This window comes from Microchirus variegatus (genome assembly GCF_963457635.1).
Source record: "Microchirus variegatus genome assembly, chromosome: 11".
In the NCBI taxonomy this organism is placed as follows: Eukaryota; Metazoa; Chordata; class Actinopteri; order Pleuronectiformes; family Soleidae; genus Microchirus; species Microchirus variegatus.
Window position 1 is genome coordinate 2,656,531 of NC_139812.1, and position 12,865 is coordinate 2,669,395.

Sequence of the window (12,865 nt, forward strand, 5' to 3'; positions counted from 1 at the left end):
CCTCTCACCTATTGTCAGCTGGGATTAGCTCCATCTTCTCCCTGTGACCCTGAAAAGAGAAATGGTATAGATTTGAAATTTTAGAGGAACACTGACAACTTAAACATTTGATCCACATTACTCCATTCTAATTGAATAATGCATAATTTTGATCAAAATTGGTCATGTTATGTACGTTTACAAGTGCGTTAGTATGGACATTGATCGTTTATTACATGGAGATGTAACACTGAAAAAAGAAAACATAGGAGAATGCATGGAGCTTTTAGTTACAAATTATAATTTCCTGTGAAAACCATGGATGCGAAACAGTGTCAGAGAAATGCCTCAAATATAATTGTGTGCTTGCTGCAGCAGTAAAACCCTCATTCTGCTGGTTCAAAAAAAAAGAAGAGCGAGACAGAAAGGGAACAACCCAGAGAGATGGAATCAGCACACTGCTGCGAGATCATTAGTGAACACGCGTCAGCCACTATCAGCTCAATGGTCACTCTTCCAGAGAGACAGACTCCACTTCCACTCACACAGCCTGAACAAAGGCCAAATGAGTGCTCGGATGTGTTTCTCGGGGGCTTTTGGGAGCTCACTTAGACAGACTGAGTGCAGAATGACTTCTTTGTGAGCTCTACCTCCACCAGTCTAAATTTGCCACTGCCTTCCTCTTTAACTCGCTGCAGGGCGGCCGCACAGACAGTCATTAAAGGGTTCACAGCAGGATGTAATTAATCAACACCGCAGGCCCTAGTTGAATATGCTGAAATCAATACAGTCTTTGTCTTTCTTTGGTGTTCCTTAAATGTTGTCCTGCTCGTGTAACATGCAGAAGCAGATCTGCTGTTCACTCTCCGATGCCAGTGTTTTTCATTCTGTTGTTCTACACCAGGGGTTCTCAAAGTTCTGATACCTGAGGGCCAATTTAGGAACCCAACATTGGACTGAGGGCCGCCAAAGAAAAAAACCCAGAAAGAAATCCCATTTGTAAACATTTTAATGACCAGATTGCAGTTCTACAGTTTAGCGTTAAGTAATATAAGCGTTAATATAATGTAATTTAAGCATTAATATAATAACACTTTATAATTTACTTGGGTAATTACCAAGTATTTTGGCCATTGTTCTTACCTTCTAATTACAGGTTAATACCAAGTAACACATTTCTGTTACCATATATTTACTGGGTAAATAGCTAGTAATTGGGGGCTGTAGCTACCTGCTTATTACCAGCTTATAACCCAATAATACACTAAAATTCACCATATAGAAACCAGGTAAATACCCAGTATTTTTGTTTACACTTATTGGTCTGTATCCAGTAATGTCCAATAAACATTTTACAAGCTTAGTACCTCCTGGATTAAAACTATCAACTGTAATTTATTGCGGGTCGCCAGAAATGTTTCTGCGGGCCGCCATTGGCCCCCGGGCCGCACTTTGAGAACCAATGTTTTACAGAGTCCAGAGGGGAATGTCTCAATATTTATGTGATTTAAGGTCCCCAGAGGATAAACACTAATGACTGTAGTCACCAGCTGTACTTTGTTCTATCATCATGAGTCAGACATGTGTGGTAAAATGACTCAATTGTGATTGGACAGATTATTATTTTGTGCACACACCAGCATCTTTTTGAAGAATACTTATATACTTATAAAAAAGTCACTTTAATACTATAGAGTGACTTTTTTTTTTCCACCCTCCCACATTCTGGATAAGGCCTAACTATTACGTCCATGGTTTGAATGTATTGATTTGGATTAAGTGGTGAAAGGCTGTGCATCTATTCATGTGTTAAACAAATCGTTTCCAATCATACAAACAGTCAATGCCACAGGTACAATACATATTCGAATGGAGGGGAACAACATATGACCCCCTTCAGATCTGAGAGTGATCTGATCATCTTAATTCAGGCTATACCTGCGCAGGGTGGCACCTCCCAAAAATAACCCAGTCAACAAAACAGTCTGAATTAGACACTTCAGGATTCTCTGGTCTTTAAATAAGCAAGAAAAAGACTTGGGATATTTAATTATGGTCACATTATGCAGACATTACATCTTAGATTATTTGTCCACTCAGAGTTGTCAGAGCAGTAGATTTATGTAGGCTAATGTGAGAATCCAGACTATGCTCTGTAACGTGTGAGAAATGAATGTCACATTCCTCTAGCAAGTCATGTAAATACCATAATCTCAAAAATGTCAAGATTAACAGTCAGATTGCTAAACATAGTCTGTGTCTGGGATTTTTCCCCCTCATTCTTTTCCTATATTGATGTTATTGTCTGTGAGACAGTGTGTTTGCAGTGTTGATCTGCAACAGGCCAGATCCTCTCCCGCACAGGGCAGCATTTTGTGGTGGGACAAACTGACATTTGGACAAATGTCTGACCTCATTATCAGCTATTATGGGTTAATCTGTAACTGCATCCAGATGTGAAGATGTGAGTTTGGCAAAACAAAGGTTTTTCAGTGATGCCAGTGTCTTTTGACTGAGAGGTGAGAGAGGCAGGATTCTATTCTATTCTAAGGCCTGGCATACAGAGACAAACAAGTCACAGTTATACCAGTTAACTTACACAATCTGCAAGTCTTTGGACTGTGGGAGGAGGAAAATATAAAACATATTATATATACTCTATCGACATATATAAGGTTTATTATGAATGTTTTATATTCAGTATGTGATACTAATATCACCATATAGTTGACATAGTATGGCAATATCCCTCTAGATGGAGGTTCATGTCATATGTTACTTTGTCCTCATGAGGAGAGAACATGCAACGTTTGCAAAGTAAGGCTACTCTCAAACTGGGATTCAAACCAGGAACCTTCTTCACTGCAACACCGTGCTAACTCAACAGTCCCTCAAATATTTGGCATGTTTTTCTTGAAAAGTTAACATTTTTCTCAGTTGCTTTGGTGCTTTTCTCAGATCAGAATGAACATTCTCATAACTATTAGTTCAACCTCCACAACATTTCCATTTGTGTTCATCATAGAAGCAATTTCTCCTTCCTCTGAGCAAACTGCAAATGTTTTTGGACATGAATCAGTTGCTTTTATACAATTCTCTGCTGTTTTATAACATTATCATTTGCTTATGTCATGTCAGTCAAAATGAACTATACTTATAGATGCTGAATAGTCGTTCCCAATAAAACTAATAGTCTCTATTTCATTGCTTGAGTCATTACATACAAAGCTGTTGAACTAGGTATCAAATTCTCAAAATTTGTACGATCAATCAGAACCTACGCTTTATCGGTTTACAACCTGCTAAGAAGTGTGAGAAATAAAAACCTGTAAAGACACTCGAGTTGTTCTCACCGTAAAAGTCTGGACAGTTGTAAACCGATAAAGCACATAGGTCCTGATGATCATACAAGAGCATCGAAACAATGTTTTACAAACTTCTTTGCTTGAGAGCGGCATCTGATGAAATAGAAAAAAAACAAAAAAAAAACTTTAGAAATGAGGACATAATGGCAAACTGACATGCTCCAAATACGTTTTTTTTTCTTCAATGTTATCAATAAGGATTTAACATAAAGCATTGTTTCCGCAATTCACGAAACAATGAAGAAAAAGCACACGTTTATCTTTTAAATAATATAACAATTTACTACCTTTATTATATATAAACCATTAAAATGATATTAAAACACAAAAACTCCCTTTAAAATAAGTATACAACTCATTGAAAGCTAGCTGCAATGGTCGCACCACATGATATTTGCTCTTTTTAGGTTATTTCATTTCAGATCTTAAGAGGATATTAGGTCCAGTTTTTTATGTATTGTATAATATACAATATTGTTATTGCTATTGTTGTGAGCTACACTGCTACACAAAACAATTGTTGTTGTTTTGTGTAGCAGTGTAGCTCACAACAATAGTATCTGTGCTCAGAGAGGTGTGGTCTCACTGACAGCTTAGACCAGGAGGGGGTTGTGCTGTAAATGTGATGATTCTGTCTCGTTGTATTGAGAAATGCACTAACTGCTGTGCACATGTTAATAGTGATGTGAGAAAAGCACCAAAGTGAGTGAGAAAAAATTTAATAAAAGGGATTAATCAGACTATATACTTATACTAATGAATCCACTTACAATTTCAGCTCTCGTTTGATCACTTAAGTACTTACAGAGACAATTTCGAATTAGGCCCTAATATATATATAAAACAAAGCTTGAATTCCACATATGGGATGATAATAATCAACAACAATAAGTCATGTTATACTCAGTGCTCACACCGATGTAAGATTTTACCAGCATTTGTCTGTAAGTGAGCAGCGTAACTCTAACAGTGAAGAGAAAAAGAACGGATTTGGATAAAATTCTATGTAAATAGAAGTCACGGCCAAGGGAACAAATGATTATATTTGAGTGGAGATCTGGATACTGATCCAGTTTCAGGATTTAAAAAAAAAAAACAGTTGACCTTGCGAGATAGTGGAGTGTGTTGACATGAAACTGAGCAGCATTGGCAGAGGTTCACCCTCTCAGAGTGCTTTCTGCTGTTTAATAAGTTGTGGCTGAACTTGTTAATGCAGTTCATGTGTGAAACAGCATCTCTGCTGTGTGAAAACTTCAAAGTTTGCTGATCTTCTCGTGAAAGCCCAGCTCTGTGTCGCACGGATAATGGATCTGTTCTAGAGTTTATTATTAGGACTTTCTCTGCCTGGCTGTCCAAACATAATTCAAGCCAATAAGACTTAATTGCGTTCGCAGTGTTTCCACATGGGCTGAAACTGAAGAATTCATGAAAGGGAAGAGATTAGAAGAAAGAAGTATTAAAGGGAGGATATCTTAAATTACGTTTAGAAATAAAAGTTGGGGAATGTAGGAAGTGGAGGCTTCTTTATTGTCAAACTCATGTGATAACACATTCGGGGAACTGTGAATTCATGCTCAGTTAACTTCCTTTGATGAGGTTTAGCATTAAAAGCAGAAAAATTTAAGCGGGCAGTGTGCAAACGAAAGAAAAAAGAGAGTGAAGTTTGGAGCAGCAGTGAGAGGCTAATATTCCTCGCCGTTGATCTCCAGCGTAGAGGATCTTGTTGGCCCACTTATTGCTTGCAGGTGTAATAACATGGACTGTTGCTGCAGCTCTGTGTGAATGCATTCTTCTACACCCTTCTCTTCCCTCTCCCCTGGAAAAACAGCAGCTCACTGTAAATGTGAGGCAGTCGAAGCAGGTCAGCCAGTAAAAGTGTCTCATGTTGCCATCTCTCTGTTGTTATAAGGACACAGATATCACACACAGAACCTCCGCTCGTGTTTTGTTATATGAGTTTTTCCTCTGTTATAAATTCCTCGTTGATTGATGTCGGGAGGGAAATTCCCTCTTTCATCTCAGATCACAGGTCAGATTTAAGAGTTTGGAGTTTGAAACATTTCAGTAGCACACACACTATCTGTCTATTTGGATCCCTGTTTGTCGGTTAACGCGTCCAGTAATAAATAACACTTCCTGCATGTGAGGATCTTTATTCTTTGTCACTGATTTTCTCCAGCTTCTCTCTGCACTAACAAGACAAACTCTATACTTTAAGTAATTTCTGCTATTCAAAGTCACTCAGGCACGAGGAATCACAACTGGACTCAAATCAGATAAGAACACAATTACTTAACTTTTGTAAAGTGAACTAAAGGAAATTGAAACCAGATGGTGCTTGACTTTGGGTCACTGTGGGCACACATTTCACATCTGGTTCCCAGAGTTAATGAATTCCTACCTCCTATCATAGTAGTGCTTTTACTAAATAAGGATTTTCATCAACCTGCAGGACAACAGGTTGTATTTTAAAAGCATGCACTCCCAGGATAACACAGCATTTAATTGACCAATGTGCTTACCAATGCACAGACCATATATGTAATGTCTTTGAACACAAACAAGGGCTCAACTCCAAGGTAGGGTAAAAGGAATTTATCCCACAAACAAAAGAAGCACATAATGAGGATCAAAAACTTAACTGATACTCGATGACGTGGTTCTTGGACGACAGGACTGAGACGCAAGACAGAGACTGACACATGGATGCATGGATACATGGAGGTATAGGGTAACACAGGTGAAGCCAATGAGGGGAGGGGTTGGCAATCTCCATGGAGGGAAAAATCACACAAAGGGAGAAAGTCAGGATCGGAAGAAAGAGGGAAAAGATGAGTACAGAATGAAACAGGAAGTGCATGACGAGACTGGACATGAGTGACTTTAACTAAACATAAAGAGACACAAAGGATCAACATGAACTAATTACAGTTTTCTCTGTCGTTTTGGTGCTTCAGAATGAATATTCTATTAGTTCAACCTCCACAATATTTAGTCATTTGTGCTCATCATAGAAGCAATTTCTCCTTCCTCTGAACAAACTGCAAATGTTTTTGGACATTAATTTGGACGTTTGGACAGCTTTCATACAATTATCTGCTGTTTTATAACATTATCTTTTTGCTTATGTCATGTCAGTCAGAACAACATAAATTAAAGTTTCACAATCAATGAACCAGAATTGCTCTAATGTTACTGCTCATGTCGTCATCTTCTTGACATTTACAGCGTGATGAAATCAAATCCTCTCAACTGGTACTTGTGAGCGAGCTGCATGACTTCTCTAACTCAGGTCGCGCTCCTTTGGGAATTGAGTACTTGATGTTACGCAAACAACCAAACGGCTCGATTATGTCCGTCAAACAACAGGAGCCTCCTGAGTAACTCAATCTGAATAATTCAATTCATTACTCTAACAAACACACTGCTGCGCTGTAAGTTCATTTAACAGTTTGCTCAATTTAATGACTCTGTGACTGTGACACAAACTTAGATAGATAGATAGATAGATAGATAGATAGATAGATAGATAGATAGATAGATAGATAGATAGATAGATAGATAGATAGATAGATAGATAGATAGATAGATAGATAGATAGATAGATAGATAGATATTATTTTAATTTGGGCTGTGAAAAAGGACATATGACAGATGAGATGCCTTCTACAGCATCTAATTTGGGTTGCTTTGCAGTGTCTGCGATTGTTGCTGGACTATATCTGCTGCTGCTGCTGCTGCAGAGTAGATCAGCCAATAGGAGCACTGTCTGTCTCTGAAGTCGCAGTATCTTAAAGGTGTGACGGATCCTGGCATTTCATCATATTTTACATTTATGGTCCATTAAAGGCCCACATGCTTTTCAGAGTTTCACCTCTATATTGTTTCTGGGTGAACACAATGAATCATAGATCGTTAACACATGTTCAAAAGAGGTTTTATGCATACATCATACATGTGCTGGGTCAAGGTATTTCCTCTCCTGTGTGCTGGCGTTGCATTTTCACAGCCCTTTCACTGAATTATTTCATCTGCTCCAATTCTCCAGAGGCTCCATTCCTCCTTAAACATCTTCTTCTCGACTCTGCATTGCTGCGAATGACTGTTTCAGATCATTTTTCTCTTGTTTTCTCCACTGCTTCTCTTTTGTCTCTGCATTCCTCACACCAAGGCTCCATCATTCCCTCTTGTCTTGCAACCCTTTCTGCAGCATTGCCTCCTCCTCCTCCCCCCTTTGTGCAGAGACTGCTGATGTTTAGTGCCAGGTACCGACTCTTTTGGGTAAACACTACCTCTCAGGGGTTTCTGTTAAAGCAGGATCATTATTTTTATTACTGTAATCAGTGTGTTCCCTGGTCGGTCACTGTGGTCCTGTGGAAAAGACCAGTGCTCAGCTGCAGATAGGGGAGCAGTCGTGGGCAGAGAAAAGCACCAAACCCCTTGGTTTATTCTATAAACACCAAGGTTGAACATTAAACCAGCAACAGCAGAGTTTGTCTGCAACTTGGTGATGATTTAGGTCTCTATTATGTCATTAGGCACAGTTTACTGAAACCTAAAATATTTTTCAAAAGAACCACATTTTCCTACTGGACAAGCTTTTGTGTCACCGTGTATTTGCATGCATATTTATTTTTATCCTGTGCATGTTCATACGCTCTGACACAGAAAAACAGTGTTGTTTACAGAGCGTGTTTTGCTCGTATCCAAATAAGTTGTCGGTAAACACTAAATACAGCGGGTTTTGAATGCAAAGGGAATGCAAAGCAAGGTAATTCCCTGAGGCCCTGAAGTGTGCGTGGGCTCTGCAGAGAGCTGCTGATTATGTTTCGTCCACAGAAACAAACATTCTGGGACAACCTCAAACTAATTTTATGATGGATACTTCAATGACAACACGGTTGGAGAGCGACTACTTTGGCTGAACGACAATCTTGTTCAGTTTTACAATTTCAATTGTCAAATATACCTTGCGTTACTGCAAAAGAGAGGATTCAAAGCTGTTCGTGTTTCTTTTTTTTAATGAATGATGTCACTGCACAGCAGTTTACGATGTCACGTTCTTCTTCCTTGTTGAATTTATCTATGCGTTCCCAATATAATGTCCCACTATTTACTCAACTGAAGCAGCTATCGCCATCCAGCCTTTACATCTAGTGGAAGGAAATGCCAGATCAGGGTTGAAACTGTACGCGCTTGCTTTTGATGCAGGGGCCCCCTGGGTCCATTTTGCCCCCAAAGCCCCTTGATAAGAAAGCAAAGGTTTCTGTTGCATGAACAAACACGCACTGCTTACAGAAAGACAGGTTACTCTAATTTCATCCGTTCATTCGAGCTGGTGTTCCTAAAACACAGGCTCCCCTCAGACGAGCCCGTACCTGTCGAACGTCGTACGGTGCCATTTCAACATCGAGCAAACAACCGTTTCCTGCATGTCGCTCCTTTAGCTGGAGAGTGGGCAGATTTGGATCAGGGTGATGAGTCACTCCCTCCGTGTCACATCCTTCACCCAGCAGAGCTCCACACTCACTGTGAACAACTGTTTCCTCAACTGGGCTGCTGGCATCCGTTTGGAAAAAAAAGAAAAGAAGGAACTTTCCACAGGTCTTTGGTTGGAGGAATCCTGTAATAAGACTAAGAATGTTCCTATGTCAAACATTTCAAATCTGACATACAGCACCAGGAACACGCACAAGTGCACAATACTCTTATTTGTATGAAAGTGTGGCTAAAGTGTGAAGATGAATGAGATTTGGCTGCTGCTGCTGCTGCTGCTTCAGTCCCAGGGAGATTACATTCATATGAATGACAGATGAAGACAGTAAAAACCTGCTGGGACACCTGGAGTACAGATCAGCTCATTAGTGCACATGACAAGCAGAAAATTGCTGCTTCCATTCTCGTTTCTGAGAACTGAGGACCCAGTTTATCATCCCGGCTTCCTGGCAGCGCGCTGATTATGTCAGCCATAAGTCAGGATGTAGTCATCGCTCCTCCGTTCAGACTTGATCGTTACCCTGTGCTGTTGTAACAGAAGACTTCTAAAGAATCACATTCAATTAAATGGAATGGGGAAATGGGAAGTGGTTTGATTTCACTCAGTTGTGATAATAGTATTTTAGTATTTCAGGCTCAGCTAAGATGAGCTTTCTATTTTTCTAAATTTGAATCCACTTTACAGCAACCAATCAGACATAATCAGATTTAATGTGACCTTTTAACTGTTTCAATGAAGTCGTAAGTTAAACACGGCGAAAGAGAGAGCGCTTGGAAACAGAGTGGAAAAGTGCTCAGTGGGAAGAATGACTCAGCTTTCGCTCTCTGATTCAGTCTCATCTAAACCTGGATCAGAAAATCGGCTACGGCTTCATTTTCCAGCTCTTTTCTCATCTGGAACATCCTGCAGAGAGAAACTGAGCACGTCATCAAAACCTGAACGTCAGCAGCACTGAAAGTATCTGCACTACATTTATATTTAATCCACTTTGTCTACATCTTCACAGTTTTTACTGATCGATCCTGTTAATAGGATTAGTTTATTGAATATCAAAGTATAAAATATACTCATCCCATAGATGCTCCCTAAATGGCCATAATCAGATTAATAAAATCTTATATACATGTCATCATCTGCCACAATGACACCGATGACTCAGTTTGAGACCTGATATATGACGTAAAGCCTCCTTTACAGTAAATGAATGCATCTCTGAGTTGATGTCGTGGCAGGATGTGAGACAAACAGAGACTGTTCAAAGTCGTCACAGGTTCACTTACCGAGGTGGTTTTTGAGCGCCAAGGTCATCCAATGTCGACAGGAAGCAACTGTCAAGTCTGAAAGGAAAAGGAAACCATTTTCAAACGTGGACGCCTCGAAAACACCACAGCGCCACTGAAGTCACCGTGACAACTGAGAAAGAAGATTCGGGCCTTGATGTGTGACTGTAAACGGTTGAGGAGTTTTTGGTGAGGTTCTTACAGTATCTATGACATGAATGTGTCACTGGAAGGCTGGAAGGTCTGTTTTCAAATATTTGATTTTTGTCTGCTATAACACAAGTGATGTAAAAACAAACATTAGTTTAATATCTAATCCATGTCTAAAGACACTGCTGCTGCATATCCCTCATGCACACCTTTTTTTTTTATTTGTGCACCTACATCCTGCCCAAGAGGATGATGGCCTCCACCTTGGGAATATGGTCACCATGGCAACCTTGTCCCATGCATCCCTTACCCTTGTGTGGAGAGTAAACACCCTTGAGAGGGAAGGACTGTGAGTTGTCTGTGAAAAAAAACCCCCAAACCGTTCAGCAGCTGTTTTCTGATATCTGTTTGTCTGACCCTAATTGCTCACATACATTTGTTGTATTTTTAGCGTGCAGCGTTTTAGAATTTTTAATCCCCAGTGGTCGTTTCAAACGAGACAAATATGCTAAGATTGGAAAACAACACATTAGACTAATTTCTCTACTCGCAAGATATTTTGCCTTTCAAATAATCCCAGTAATCCTGTAATAATGTTAGAGTTATACGCAGTTATCAAAAACAAATAGCCAAAAATACTTGCATTTAACAAAGAACATTTATTTATGCTGTATCCTTTCATATGCACAAATCTTTTGGTTGAATGAGCCGGATAAGTGAATTTTTATGCTTTCATCAGTGTTCACCAGTGTTTACTAGTTCTGCAGCTGCACAGATATAGAGTTTTTATATTTTCATTATAAAAAAGGCCTTAAGGCTGCAAATACAGCTGAACTAAACAGAAATGGAGCAGTGCAGCAGAATGAACAGGGACTTTATACACTGCTGCCCTCTGCTGGTGATATACACAAGTCGTTTTAATGACACCAAGTTATAAATCTGTCAAAAACAACAGTTCAGTTTGAAAAATTTGAAATTACATTATATGATGAAATAATGGAGAGATTGTGAAAAAAAAAAAAAAAATTATGCAGTATTTGGTCAAAGAGTCTCATCACCATCTCAACAGCAGGGGGAGCTCTGGCAGAGGTGCAGGACCATTGCCCTTCACTCATATCCGGAGTGTTAACAACCAAGATTTATCCCATTTAAGTGTTGTTCACAAACAATATTATTCCAACCCCCCTCCCCAGAAAAGCTAACATTTTTTTAAAACCATATAGAAAAAACAACACTCAAAATTATTCATCGATTTGCGATGGTGGAGGATAAAGCGGTAGATAATGGATGGATGGAAAATCAGGATTAAAATTCACTTAAGAACTCCTTAGTGAATGTCCAAGTTTATTTTTTAGCTGCAAAATCAAATTCTGAGACTTGTCATGGCCGATTCTTTCTCAGCCATAGCAGCGGTGTACGAGGTGCTCACGCTGTACTCGCCTGGTACTGTATGTCATCACAGACACGAAAAAACAAACAACAAATGTTGCATTGAAAAACACAGACAGAGTTGAACAATTCATCGATTTTCAATTGGATATCTATTTAAAGTCGTTCAGTCCTAGAGCTGATGATGCAAAACCATTCGTCAGTGGTTTGAACTCGACAGACATTCATCGACACCTTTAAAACAAAACTTCTCATGAAGCAAAACAAATGAACGATGATGCTTAGGCCACACAATTTATTTGTACAACAGTGAGAATGCATAGAACAGTATATACAAAAACAGCAAAACATAACTTTATTCAAACAATCAAGTCATTCTAGGTCATAAAACATCACGATCACACTTACTATGGCTGAAGGATAATCTTAAAACATACAGTACGTAAACATCAGGCACAGATTTTTCATTTATTCATCTATTTTTCCATCTCTGTCTGGTGCATGTGTTGTATAACAATAACGGCAGGTGTCTGGGAATGTAGAAGAATAATGAAGCCATGTAGTTGCAGCGTTAACCGAACTGATAACGGGAGCTAATGAAACTCTTTGGGTGACAAAGGTTGTGTGATTGAAATACCTGCAGTAAACAGTCATAGATTTTACAGCACATGGTTTGTTCTTGGTGTTTTACAGCAGCTAGCAGCCATAATATCACAGAACTGCCTTCTACTCTTTCCTAATCAGCTTGAAGCAAAATGACTTGAGGCAATTTGAAAGGTTTTCCTTGACATCTCTTCCTCATTGACAAATACGCCACCCTGCCCGAGTATTAGCATCCTGAAGCCATCCTACACAAAAAGATCAGAGAACTAGAGCAGAAGAAACACTGACCGTCGGAAAACACAGCGCGTGACGATTAAAAATGAAGAAAGTTACACCAGCCTGGACAACTGGGGGGGGGGGGGGGGGGGAAACAACCATCAGACAGAAGCAACAATGAAATAATAATAAAGAAGTGAGGGGATGGCTTTTAATAAAATGTAAACCCACAAGCCACAAATGATGTGCAGCAAAGAAATAAATGCAATTTAAGTTAAAAGGAGAGCGGGAAGTGAAGATGACAACAGGACCCAGAGAGGAAGTGAACGGGTGAGAAGACTTGACTTACAAAAATAAAATAAAATAACAATAATAAATAAATAAAT